The 11,776-nt window shown below is 39.5% G+C and overlaps 1 pseudogene across 1 annotated transcript; it reads right to left on the bottom strand.

The window, feature by feature from the left end:
* Positions 1-1,895: 1,895 nt before the first annotated feature.
* Positions 1,896-11,546, bottom strand: LOC311626876 (DNA replication complex GINS protein PSF2-like; annotated as a pseudogene). The gene is made up of 3 exons: positions 11,021-11,546; positions 3,785-3,844; positions 1,896-2,075 (listed from the first exon to the last, which is right to left on the bottom strand). The product of its transcript is annotated as a DNA replication complex GINS protein PSF2-like (transcript).
* Between the last annotated feature and the right edge of the window lie 230 nt (positions 11,547-11,776).

Below are 11,776 nucleotides of genomic sequence, written 5' to 3'. Positions count from 1 at the left end.
ATATGTTAAAGGGAGAACAGAAACAATAAATGATTTGCAAAGATTAAGTATCTATAAAATGGTAGAACAGAGTAAGAAATATAACAAATGCTTTGTAAAGAGATGGGGGTTTTAAGGCAGTCCTCATTGAGAAGTTGAGATATAAGCAAAGCCTTGAAGAAGGTAAGATTTAGGCAACTGGATATCTGTAGCAAGAGTTTTCAGACATAGGGAACAGCTGGAATAAAGGTTTATGGCCTGGCAAGTCCAAATAACATTATTGAGGCCAGTGAGGTTACATCAAAGTGAGATTGGGAATAATGAGAGAATGACATTTGGATCAAGCATGAATCCTTACAAAGGACTGCTTTCAAGGTCAATCCATGTTATCACAAATGGCAGTGTTTCATCTTTTCTTATGGTTGAGTAGTATTCCATTGCATACATGCACCACATCTTCTTCAAAGTAAGTCATACAGAAAATGTTGAGAACCATATGATTTCGCTCATATGTGGGATATAAATATGAAAGCAACAAATAAGCAAATAAGAAAAAAACAAAATACCTTATAGTTATTACCAGAATGATGGGGGGTGGTGGTAATGGGTAGTAAAAGGTAAAGGAGGTAAAATATATAGTGATGAGAGATGATTTGACTTTGGGTGGTGGACACACAGTGCAATATGAAGATCATCTATCATAGAAATGTATACTTGAAACTTATATAATCTTATTAACCCCAATAAATTTAATAAAAATAAATATATATGAATATATATTTACAGTTAAATTAAATAAAAATCAACTGTAAGACAACTATTTAAAATTATTTAGAAATTATTATTTTAAAATAATAAGCATAATATGTTAATTAGAGAAGCCATCCTTCCAGACCACCTTCCAGATGAAGCCAGGACTGCAAGGGAAGCCTGGGTCCCAGGTGCCAGGAGAAGCTGGTGCCAGTAGCTGGGGAAGGAAGGCCTACTCTTGTGTGAATTTTATGCATCATGCGTCTAGTTTTTTTTTGTGTTTTTTTAAAAAACCTTCTTTCAATGCAGTAACAGTAAATAGGAAGTCAAAAAGACTTTTCTCATTTCAAGATTTGGTGCTGGAACACAATACAATTATAAAAATCATGATTACCAAGCACTTGACATGAAAATACCTATATTGAGAGACCTTGTGTTTTCTCAGCTGAATTTTTGTGAAGTTGAACTGAACTGTACAATACCTTTAGCATATGATAACTTGTGATAGCATGGAAGACTAGAATTAGACTGCAAAAAATGAATTTAATATAGTATTTAGTTCCATTTTGTATTGGAAGGCATTTCTTCCTATTCTGTAGTCTCATTTTCAATAATAGATCAATTTTTTTTATTGGGTTAAGAACATCATTAAAGATGCTTAAAATAAAACAAGTGATTATTATTTGTATTGTAGTGTCCTAAGTAATACTGATAGCTCACCTTCAAGTTAAAACCCCATATTATCTTTGAAAAAAAATAACTTCATGCTATTTAAGGTATGCGTTACGTCTATTTGAGTTCTCTCCTATTTCCCCTCAAAATAGCATTTTAAAAGATGAAAAATAAAGATAATATCTGCCCAAAGAATTATGTATAATTGTACATGATTGTGCCATTGTGTATAATAACAATGTTGTACATAGTCTCAGTTTTCAAAATGTTATTGAGCATGAAATTAAGAGTTTGAGATATATTGACTGCAAACCTATCTCTACAAATAAAATGATGTAGGAATCATCATTCAGGTGCACACCCTTTTATTGATATAACTGGTCCTTTCGTGTCACCTCTTGCAATGAACCTCAAGTTTTAATCCCAAGGTACATTTTGAAATTCCTGTGAGAGCTAAGAAAAATTCCATACTCTAAATAAATATCCCCTTCCTTTTAGTGTGATTTTTGGTGATGAAGAAAACAGAGGTCGTCTTTTTGGGGCTTCCAAGTCACCAGCGCTTTTTCATACACTGCAACCTCATACCCTCCAGCTATAAAGCCAGGCATCTGATGGTACACAGTCATAACAGTCAGTGCTCTTTCATACTTCCTTCCATTGAAATGATACATTACCTACAAAAAGGGGAACATGACAGAGACATTTCTGACAGTGTCTCCTTTATTTCCTAGAATACATTTTTTTCAACATTTTTGTTGGTTTATTCCTACATTTGTCTTGGAGTTGGGGTGGGGGTGGGGGATAAAGATTACTAGCAAATCTATAGAGCAAGTGGTATTTGTCAATTTCCAATTGGAAATCATCATTGGATGGAATTAGCTTCCTAATCACATCAGTGGGGATAAGGGAACAATATTTGGCAGGGAAGGCAATGTTGGTAAATAGTCCTCAAGTGACTGAGACAAATGATCGCTTCCAATCAAAATCATCTGAACATCACTCAAATAGCATCTTGCAGAACAGTAGCTTGTGTTTCCCATACTGTGTTTTTATTATTTTTTCTCAAATTCAATTTGTTTGTGTTTTCCTCTTGGTTACAAATATGAAACTCAGAATTCGTATCCTTCACAACTGTGATTGCATTTGTTTTGTTTAGGTTTATTTTCTTCACTTGTAAGTCTCCATTAGATTTTAAGCTCTTTAATGGAAGTTTCTAATTAATTTCAAAGAGACCAGAGGGCAAGGCAGTTGCTTGGTTCTTCACACATGGCATTATTAACCCCAAAGAACATACTGAAAATTTTACACTATGCCATGTGTTTTGAACAATATAAAACTTTAGAGAACTATCATCATCTTTGAAAATCATATATACCCTATAAAGTTTACTATGAGCTGACAGTGTTTATCTTCCGCATTTGCAGATATAAATAGAAAACCTTTAAATACTAACAATTGCATTTGAGTCTTGATATTTCTTGGCAAGTAATCACACTCCTCTGTGGGGCCTTATCCTTGACATGTAAATATTTGACAAGAAGCTAAAATATAGCTATTTGATCCTCATGCATTAAATGATCCCCAGAAAATAGACCGAGAGTAAAAAGTCAATGCAAAAAAAAAAAAGCAATGGATAATGAGGTTCACCAACCAATATGGTGGCACTCTTTTAATGGCCTACTGAGTGTACTAATAAGAAAATCCCATATTTAAAAAATAGATATATTTTATTTATTTTAAAGAGGAAGGGAGAAGGAGAGAGAGAGAGAGAGAGAGAGAGAGAGAGAGAGAGAGAGAGAGAGAGAGAGAGAGAGAGAGAATATCAATGATGAGGGGTAATCATTGTTCACGCAAGTGCCTCTCAGGTTGACACTTGAAAGCCAGTGTGCAGCCTCCTGCACATCACAAAGAGGATCAAGCCAGCAACCAGGCATTTATCCTAACCAGGACTAGAAGAACCATGACCTCCCTGCTGAACCACTGACCACACTGGCCAAGCATGGAAACTTCCATATTGATGGTTCATGTTCCTGATATTATTGATATTTACCATAAAGTTTTGAAAAGCACAAGTTTTTATTTAGGCTACTTAGCCAAAGGAAACTGAGAGAAACAATCTTTCTGATCTCTGTTTCTTTTCTTCTGTAAGACATGTCTGCATTTGGTTCTATAGCATTCTGAATATTGATAAAAGGACTTTTTTAAAATTAAAGGAGCTTGCATTGGAAAGAACTTAGAAAGCTTCTTAGAAGCACAAGTTGCAAACTAAGACCTCCCAAGCTAAACCTAAAACAAATGTATCTTCTTCAGACTGCTTTAAAAACATTGGAATTTGCACACACTTAAGCTGGAATTGGGCCCAATAATTTCCAAATCTCCATACCAATTTGCCATGCATCTCACTTGAATCACTTAGATGCATTATCTTCATGTCTTCATCATTCTATGAGGAGGGAGACTGAGACTTAGAGTCAATAGTTAGCCTGTCCCCAACGATATAGCTAGTTAGCAGGAGACCTGAGAGTGTAACCTAAAGTTCTGGTTCACATCTCAGAGCTCTGTCTGTATCTAAAAGTTTTAATGTGAATCACTTAGTATTGTGTAAAATGGCATGTTTTGAATTTATTTCAAAAATACGGTATTGAAGCTCTCAGAGAATGTACGTGAAAAAAATCCTTTCTCAGAGAATAGAGAACTAGAAGTTGCTGAGTGTACACAGGGACACAGGTTGTCTCTCAAGCCAAAAGGATTAGTAAGACATGACTATACCTTCCAGCTGTATCTCCGTTAACTACTAGAAATGCCAGTGACCTACAGAGAGAGATAACACTTCAAGTCCCATTCAACTACTGGTAATTTGGAGAAATATGCAACAGACAGACCAGTAATGTATGAATACATTTACTCATTTGAGGGGAGGTGCTGGGAGGTGAACTTATCAGCACTCAAACAAAACGTAAGGAAACCAAAGGAATACACAGACAATTCCTTTTATGATTATGAGTGATGATATAGATTATAAAGTGCCTGTTGGGCTTATTAAAAATATACCAAGAAACAGGATTGGTGAAAATCAGTAATTTCTTTGCACCATTGGTTTGGTTTTGGTGATTTACACTAACAAAGTCAAATGTAAGAAGGGTGCTTCCTTTAGCATAACCCACAGATCAACCAGAGAAATCCCTTTCTTGCCATACTTTTTTGGTACAGTGGAAGCAGATTTCAGAAACAGAAGCAAACAATTAAAATGGTCTATTCATCTATTTCTATTTTGTGTTGTAAAATTCCTCTCCTGGATTGTACTTGACTCCCTTAGCATCAAGAAGTGTTTAAAAGCATAAAATTAAAAATGAAAGACAAGATGCTTATTAATCTGCTCTGTGTGCCAGGCTAACAGGCAACTGTCAAGGCCACGTGTCTTTCTGCAGGTGATTCATTACCAAGAGGGGTCAGCACAGACACTGAGGAACTAGAACATTGACATCCTTAGACCCAAAATACTTAATAGTGAAAATGAGAATTTATATTTTGGGTGTTTTTTCCCCCTACCCTTTATCATCACCAATTAATGTTTATTTTTCTCCTTCCTAGAGTTTCTGCCACTGTTTGTTTAATGGTGTATATATTCTTTTATAATAAGTGTGTTATCACTTTACCTAATTATTATGTGTGATTAATCCTGTGTGCTCTGGAAAACTGTTAGGATTTTTTTTTTTTTTAACCAGAGGGAATATCTTTAAGCCTTTGTGTTGCATATAAGGCAAGGTGACAAGAACTCCTATGAATGGAGCAGAGTATGAAAAGTCTGTATTTAAAGGACTGTGCTAAAGTAGTTGCAAAGGTAGCAACATTTTTCTCTCTTATGACCATTTCTGTAATAATAGGTAATATAGACAAGTTTCTTTGTAACAAGAATATTTGGGCCAAAACCGGTTTGGCTCAGTGGTAGAGCATCAGTCTGCAGACTGAAAGGTCCCAGGTTCGATTCTGGTCAGAGGCATGTACATTGGTTGCGGGCACATCCCCAGTAGGGGGTGTGCAAGAGGCAGCTGGTTGATGTTTCTCTCTCATTGATGTTTCTAGCTCTCTAGCTCTCTCCCTTCTTCTCGGTAAAAAATCAATAAAATATATTAAAAAAAAAAAAAAAAAGAATATTTGGGTCACCAGAGTAACAGGAATAGTGTATTTCAAAACAGGATGAATTACAAAACATGATATTGTTTCTGATAATAAAATATGGATGAGAGTGTTATCAAAAGTATTTATGGGTTTTACATTTAGGGAGGATCCAAGATGGCTGCACAGGTAAACATCTAACCACAGCCGCACACAACAATTTCAATGGAATCCAACTAAAATATAAAATGGACATTGCCCAGAGCTACAGGTAGTCAACTGACTGAAAATTCTATAACAAGAAGGAAAGAGAAAACCAGAAGGAAAATCAGAGGAGCTGAAAAAGCCTAAGGTATGGAGACATGCTGCACGCGCGGAGAGGAGGAGAAAGCTGGGTGCCTGCCGGGCATTCCCTACCAGGAAGGAAATAAAAGCCCTGGACTGGGCTGAACCCCAGAACTGGCAGCGCTGAGCCCCAGTTCTGGGCCAGACCCTGGGGATCCAGGCTCAGGCAGGGGGAGACTGGGCTGTGAGGCGGAATCCCAGGGGAGCGGCGAAAAGCAGAGCCCCCGGAGTCGCGCACATTGTGTGCAGAGGACAGAATGTTGACTTTGATGCTGGATTGCCCTGGCAGGAAGGAAACAAAACCTCTGGCTGTGCTGAGCCCCAGTTCCGACTGCTCTGAACCCCAGTTCTAGGCCAATCCCTGGGGACCCAGGCTCAAGCAGAGGGAGGCGGGGCTGTGAGGCGGAATCCCGGGGGAGTCGCACACATTGCTCGCAAAGGAAGGAATGTTGACTCTGATGCTGGATTGTCCTGGCGGGAAGGAGACAGGAGCTCCGGCGATGCTGGGCCCGTTTTGACTGCTCTGAACCCCAGTTCTAGGCCAGACCCTGGGGATCCAGCCTCAAACAGAGGGAGACGGGGCTGTGAGGCGGAGTCCCAGGGGAGCAGCGAGGGGCAGAGCCCCTGGAGTCGTGCACATTGCGCACAGAGCACAGTCTGTTGACTCTGATGCTAGACTCCCCTAGTGGGAAGGAGGAAAAAGCTCCAGACTGGGAGGAACGAGATGAGGAGCAGGAGCCCCTGCCGGACACCGGCCAGCTGGGCGCCAGGTAGGGAGGTGCCGCTGGGCCCTCGACTGCTGATAGCGGGCCATGTAGCCCAGGCCGGTGGCTGCTTCCTGGGCAGTGCTGACCCCGGCAACAGGCGGAAGCCACGCAGGAGGCCACGGAGAACAAAGGGGCGCCGCAGGCCAGCCTGCTGAGCTTCCAGGACGAGGAGGAAGAAACCGAAGAAGTTTTCAATGTGAAGAAATCAACTTATAGCAAAAGATAGTAAAATTACTTAAGAAAGAATACAAAGATCTTGAAAAATCGAAGACTAAGAACTCAACTCAGCAGCCAACATTGCAACATAAATGCGTTTAAAAAAAACAAAAACAAAAAAATATCCCAAAATGGACAGAATGTTGGAGCAGTGGCAGCCAGGCCCAGAGTGGCCAGGCCCAAGGCAGTGGCATCCAGGCCCCAGAACAGCAGCAGCCAGAACCAGAACAGCAGCAGCAAGGCCTGGAGCAGCCAGACCTAGGGCAGTGGCAGCCAGGCCTGGGGTGGAGGCGGCCAAGCCCAGGGTGGCCAGGCCCGGAGCACCCAGGCCCGGAGCTTCCGGGCCCGGAGCATCAGGGTCGGGAGCAGCCAGGCCCGGAGCAGCAGCAGCCAGGCCCGGAGCGGCAGTGGCCAGACCCGGAGCAGCTGGTTGTGGAGCGGACCAGAGCAACAGAGGCCAGGCCCGGAGCAGCCAGGCCCGGAACAGCTCGCTCCTCGCCTGCCCCTGCCCCACGGCTGCCTCTCAGACATGGCTGGAAACTTTTGCGGGAACTTGAGGGTCTGCTGAATCAAGTGATGAAGGCTTAGATCTGGATGTGTTGAGTTATTATAGTGCTGGGGTGTTGATCTGTGAGTGCCTTGTGTGGGGTCTGGATGAGTTTGGTTGATCTATTTGAAATGTCTTTTGTGTGAAGTGTATCCTTGGGCATATGGAGGTATTATTGATTTGAGAAAATGCTAAATAACTGATTTACTATTTGAAAAATTTAAAGTTCTGAAGTTTAAGGTCTCTTGCCAAAAAGCCGTTTTAAAGCTAATACCTTAATTTTAATGGAGAAAGGGGAGGACAAGCCCTTCCCACCCAGAACAGGTAATCCAATTCCAACCAGCAGCTATCTTTAAACAATGTGTTCATTTACATTTGAATGACTACACCTTTTGATAGCCTAAGGGCAAGTTTACATGTAAACAAGTTTGCTTCTCAATTCCCAGGGCAGAAAAACAAGGTTTAAAATTAGTAGATTTTAAAATTTATTCTTAGAAGTGTAAAAGTTTATTAATTAAAAAACAAAAAACAAAACAACAACAACAAAAAACCTGATGAACAATATTAGCTGTTGATTGTAGTAGATTGGAGATATGGGAAGGGAGTGGACTGATAGTTCTAGGGGAAAGGGGGAGTGGTGAATTCGGGAAGAGACTGAACATAAACTGTGCACCTATGGATGAGGACAATGGGGAGGGGGCGGAGGGTGGGGTGGGAACCTGGTGGAGGGGGGAAGAAATGAGGAACCTTTGTAATAATATGAACAATAAAGATTGATTTAAAAAAAAAAAAAGTATTTATGGGCCCTTGTTGGGGTAGCACAGTTGGTTAGAGTGTCCCCCTGATAGTCCAAGGTTACAGGTTTGACCTCTATTCAGGGAATATACAAGAAGCAACCAATGAATGCCTAAATAAGTGGAACAATGAATTAATCTCTCTCTCTCTCTCTCTCTCTCTCTCTCTCTCTCTCTCTCCTCTCTCATCAATTAAAAAAGTATTTATATCATCCCTTGGTTCAAAGACTAGAATCTTAGATTAGAATATTAAATGATATATAGACATATAAGTGCTGTGCCGAGAGAGAGAGAGAGAGAGAGAGAGAGAGAGAGAGAGAGAGAGAGAGAAAGAGAGAGAGAGAGAGAGAACTATATCTATATAAGACAAATAATAAGTTCTTATTTTCTTGAAAACGGTTATCTCCCCTCAAATTTTCAGCTTCTGACTTGCAAAACTGCCTTTCAAGATATGCATTGTGAATTTCCAGCTTTCTGTACAAAGTTAGATGGGCAAAGGAGCCAAGCAGATGGAGACAAAAATGTCAGCTTTGCTCCTGACGTAGGTAAAATAATGTACCTTAGGAATCATACAGTTGTAGGCTAGGTTGTGAAACTAAGACCTCACTCCCCGAGGACAAAGTCTTTATCTCCAGTTTATGGAATAACTAGGAACAAAAAAGAATACACATCTCAGATTCCAAGTGAGAAAGACAGGGAAGAGCGGAAGTTCTATGTGCCCTGTTCATTACCTCCAGCTGATAAAACAGATATCTCCCTGCTTCTCCAGTAGAACACAATTACTTCGACTCTCTTTCAGAGTCACTTTTCAATATGTGAGTTAGAATCTTTCTTCTTTTATTTTCTTTCCTGTACTCGAAGTCATAATTACACAGTGTTTTTATTCTTGTTGATAATTTATTGCATGACATTGACTGTTTATGCTGGCATTTTTCACTGTTTAAATTAAATTGTTTTTATTTAGATATTTCATTTTATAAACTTCCAAATTTTACTAATTACTCCAGCTATTTCAGATAGCATTTTGAAAACAGTGTTTAAATTCTTCTTTAAAAGGTTTTATTATTCAAGAGCAATAAGTGAATTTTAATTAATGTTATCAGAAGAGATATCGCATAGAAAAATTATAAAACCTTATATATTGCTTATTAAGTGCACACATAGGAGGTGATATTGGGAAGCACAACTCCATAACTGTTGGATAACTCTTGGGAATAAAATAGCAATTCCCCCATGTTAGATGATAACAGGTAAACTGAATGAACACTGATTCCACCAATAATTAAATTTCTTAATGTTACAAATGACATTTCTTGCTTATTGACTTCTTTAAAATGGCTTGGATTGATGGCAATGATACATACAGGGCATTATTCATAGCTAAATGGTTTCTGCTTTGTTTTTAGTAATACGCAGAGTAGAGAAACCACTTTTTCTGAGCTTCCCTTTCCAGAGAAACTCCAGGAAAAGGAGATTTTAAAAGCTATTTTAGCAAGCTAAGGATATTCACTTTCATGTTTATTAAAAGTGAAAGAAGTTATGTTATGTGCTCAAAAGTGTCTTCAATCCTTCACCAGTAGCAATTCTAATAATTTATGCTGTAGAGTTATGGTTAGTTTATATTATTGTTTAGTGAAATAAATGGATTCTGAAACCATGAATTTTATAGGAATAGATCTTCTTTGGATGGGAAAAACTCAGAGTATACAACAAAATTTATATGGTGTTCTATGACTAATTTGGCAGGTGTATTATAACAGAATCAGAATCTACCTCTTTAAAAACAGTTAACTTTTGGAACCTGTCTTTGCAAACTATTGAAAGTCTCCAATTTCTCACTTTTGTTGCTCATTTTTAACTTTTTCTACCATTGGAATAAATGTTGCATCATTCTTGCACAAGCAATAGAATTACTAAAATACATATATCAGGCCAAGAAGCAAATGCAGCTGTTTTGTTCACATGTAGTTCACAGTTGGAATCAAACTGGTTTCTTACCTGACAAAAACATCAGGACATCTTTTCTTAGTGCAAGCATTCCTGATAGACTCTTTAATATCAATACACCTTGTAGCTCAGCCTACAGTGTTACATATAATCACTTTCTACATTATTGCTTGATAAAAAATAATGTCAAATTTAACCCGTTCATCTTTATACTATTTATAATTTTACTATTTCACTAAGCACTTCAGCTAGTATTACAAATTACTTTATTTTTTTAACATAACATTTTATTTTTTCCTATTTAATCATGATTTAATCCATTGTCTAAAATAAATAATCAAGATAGGATTTTCAACAAGTTAGTCTCTGTGTGAGCAATTTCTAGATTCTAAGATTAGCCCAAGAGATCCTATCAATAAAGACAAGAAGAAGAAGAAGAAGAAGAAGAAGAAGAAGAAGAAGAAGAAGAAGAAGAAGAAGAAGAAGAAGCAGCAGCTCTAGGGCCACATTACCACTTGTATGTTTATCTTTTCAAAGCAACACCAAGGTCACTGAACACTCACCCACACATAACAGTTCCGTGGGAGCCCTGAGACTCTTCGAGGGAGGCTTGCTTATTTGCTGAACGCCTCCCCCCCACTCCTCCCCCCCCCCCCGCCCCATAAAAAGACAGTTAGCTTCTAGTGACAGATGTGAAATTAAAGAATATCTTGAGGACTAAGTGCAACCTGATTCCAACAATGCTATTAATCCACTCCTTGCTTCAGTACACGCTTTTCTTCTCTTCAAAAATGGTCCTCAAAAACAGAACCTATGAGCACCTCTATCCTGAGCACTCACACACCACCCTGCAAGCCTCCTGCCAGCAGACACAGGCCTCTGCAAACCAAAGTCCTGAGCCAGGGCACTGTCAGACATTGCAGGTGTGTGCAGAGTGTGTACATGTGATTGAGCGTTTGTGTGAGGAAAGGCCCACTGGTGTGGACCTCCATCAAGGTCAAGTTATCCAGCGTGACATGTGCCTCCTGCTGCCTCACAAAGCTGCCGGCAGACACCTCGTGTTTGCCATGGGAGTGTCCCACACATCCTTGATCTGCTTTGGGGATGTTTTCTGAAACATTATTTAATAGGAGTTTGGTTAGTCAGAGCTATGCATAGGAGTAAAATTTTCTTCATTCTTCCACGATCCCTAATCTTCCCCAACTTTTGCCCATCCATCCACTCTGGAGGAAGCAAAGGACACTGCTGTCTTTGTTTCGGGTTAATCACCAACCTGAGAGGCACTTGCACTTGAAAGCCAGGGTTAAAGAGCCCCTTACCTCCGACCCAGCAGGTAGATATTTCCAGACTGAAGTTTGGGATAATGGTCACCAGCTCCTTCTCTGCCAGAAACTGCACCTCAGCCAAGTTCATGGCAGCACAAGTGGTTGCCCAGGACTCTACGCAGCCTCTGACCCCTCAGCGTCCTAACATAACATTTTCCATGAAGAAACTATTGTGCTGCTTCACATTATGGTACAACTTCCTTAATTAAGATAGCTATTTCAGAATTTTTTTTTTTTTGCTATTGCAGGTGTACCATTAGAATATACTCCAAATTTAACCTCCAAAATTGCATTTGTCTGCAATGCAAGAAGTTATAC

The sequence above is a fragment of the Pipistrellus hanaki genome (assembly GCF_964339955.1).
Source record: "Pipistrellus hanaki genome assembly, chromosome: 8".
NCBI classification, from domain to species: Eukaryota; Metazoa; Chordata; class Mammalia; order Chiroptera; family Vespertilionidae; genus Pipistrellus; species Pipistrellus hanaki.
The sequence above is the reverse complement of the archived record's forward strand: the minus strand, read 5'-3'. Positions and strand labels throughout refer to the sequence as shown.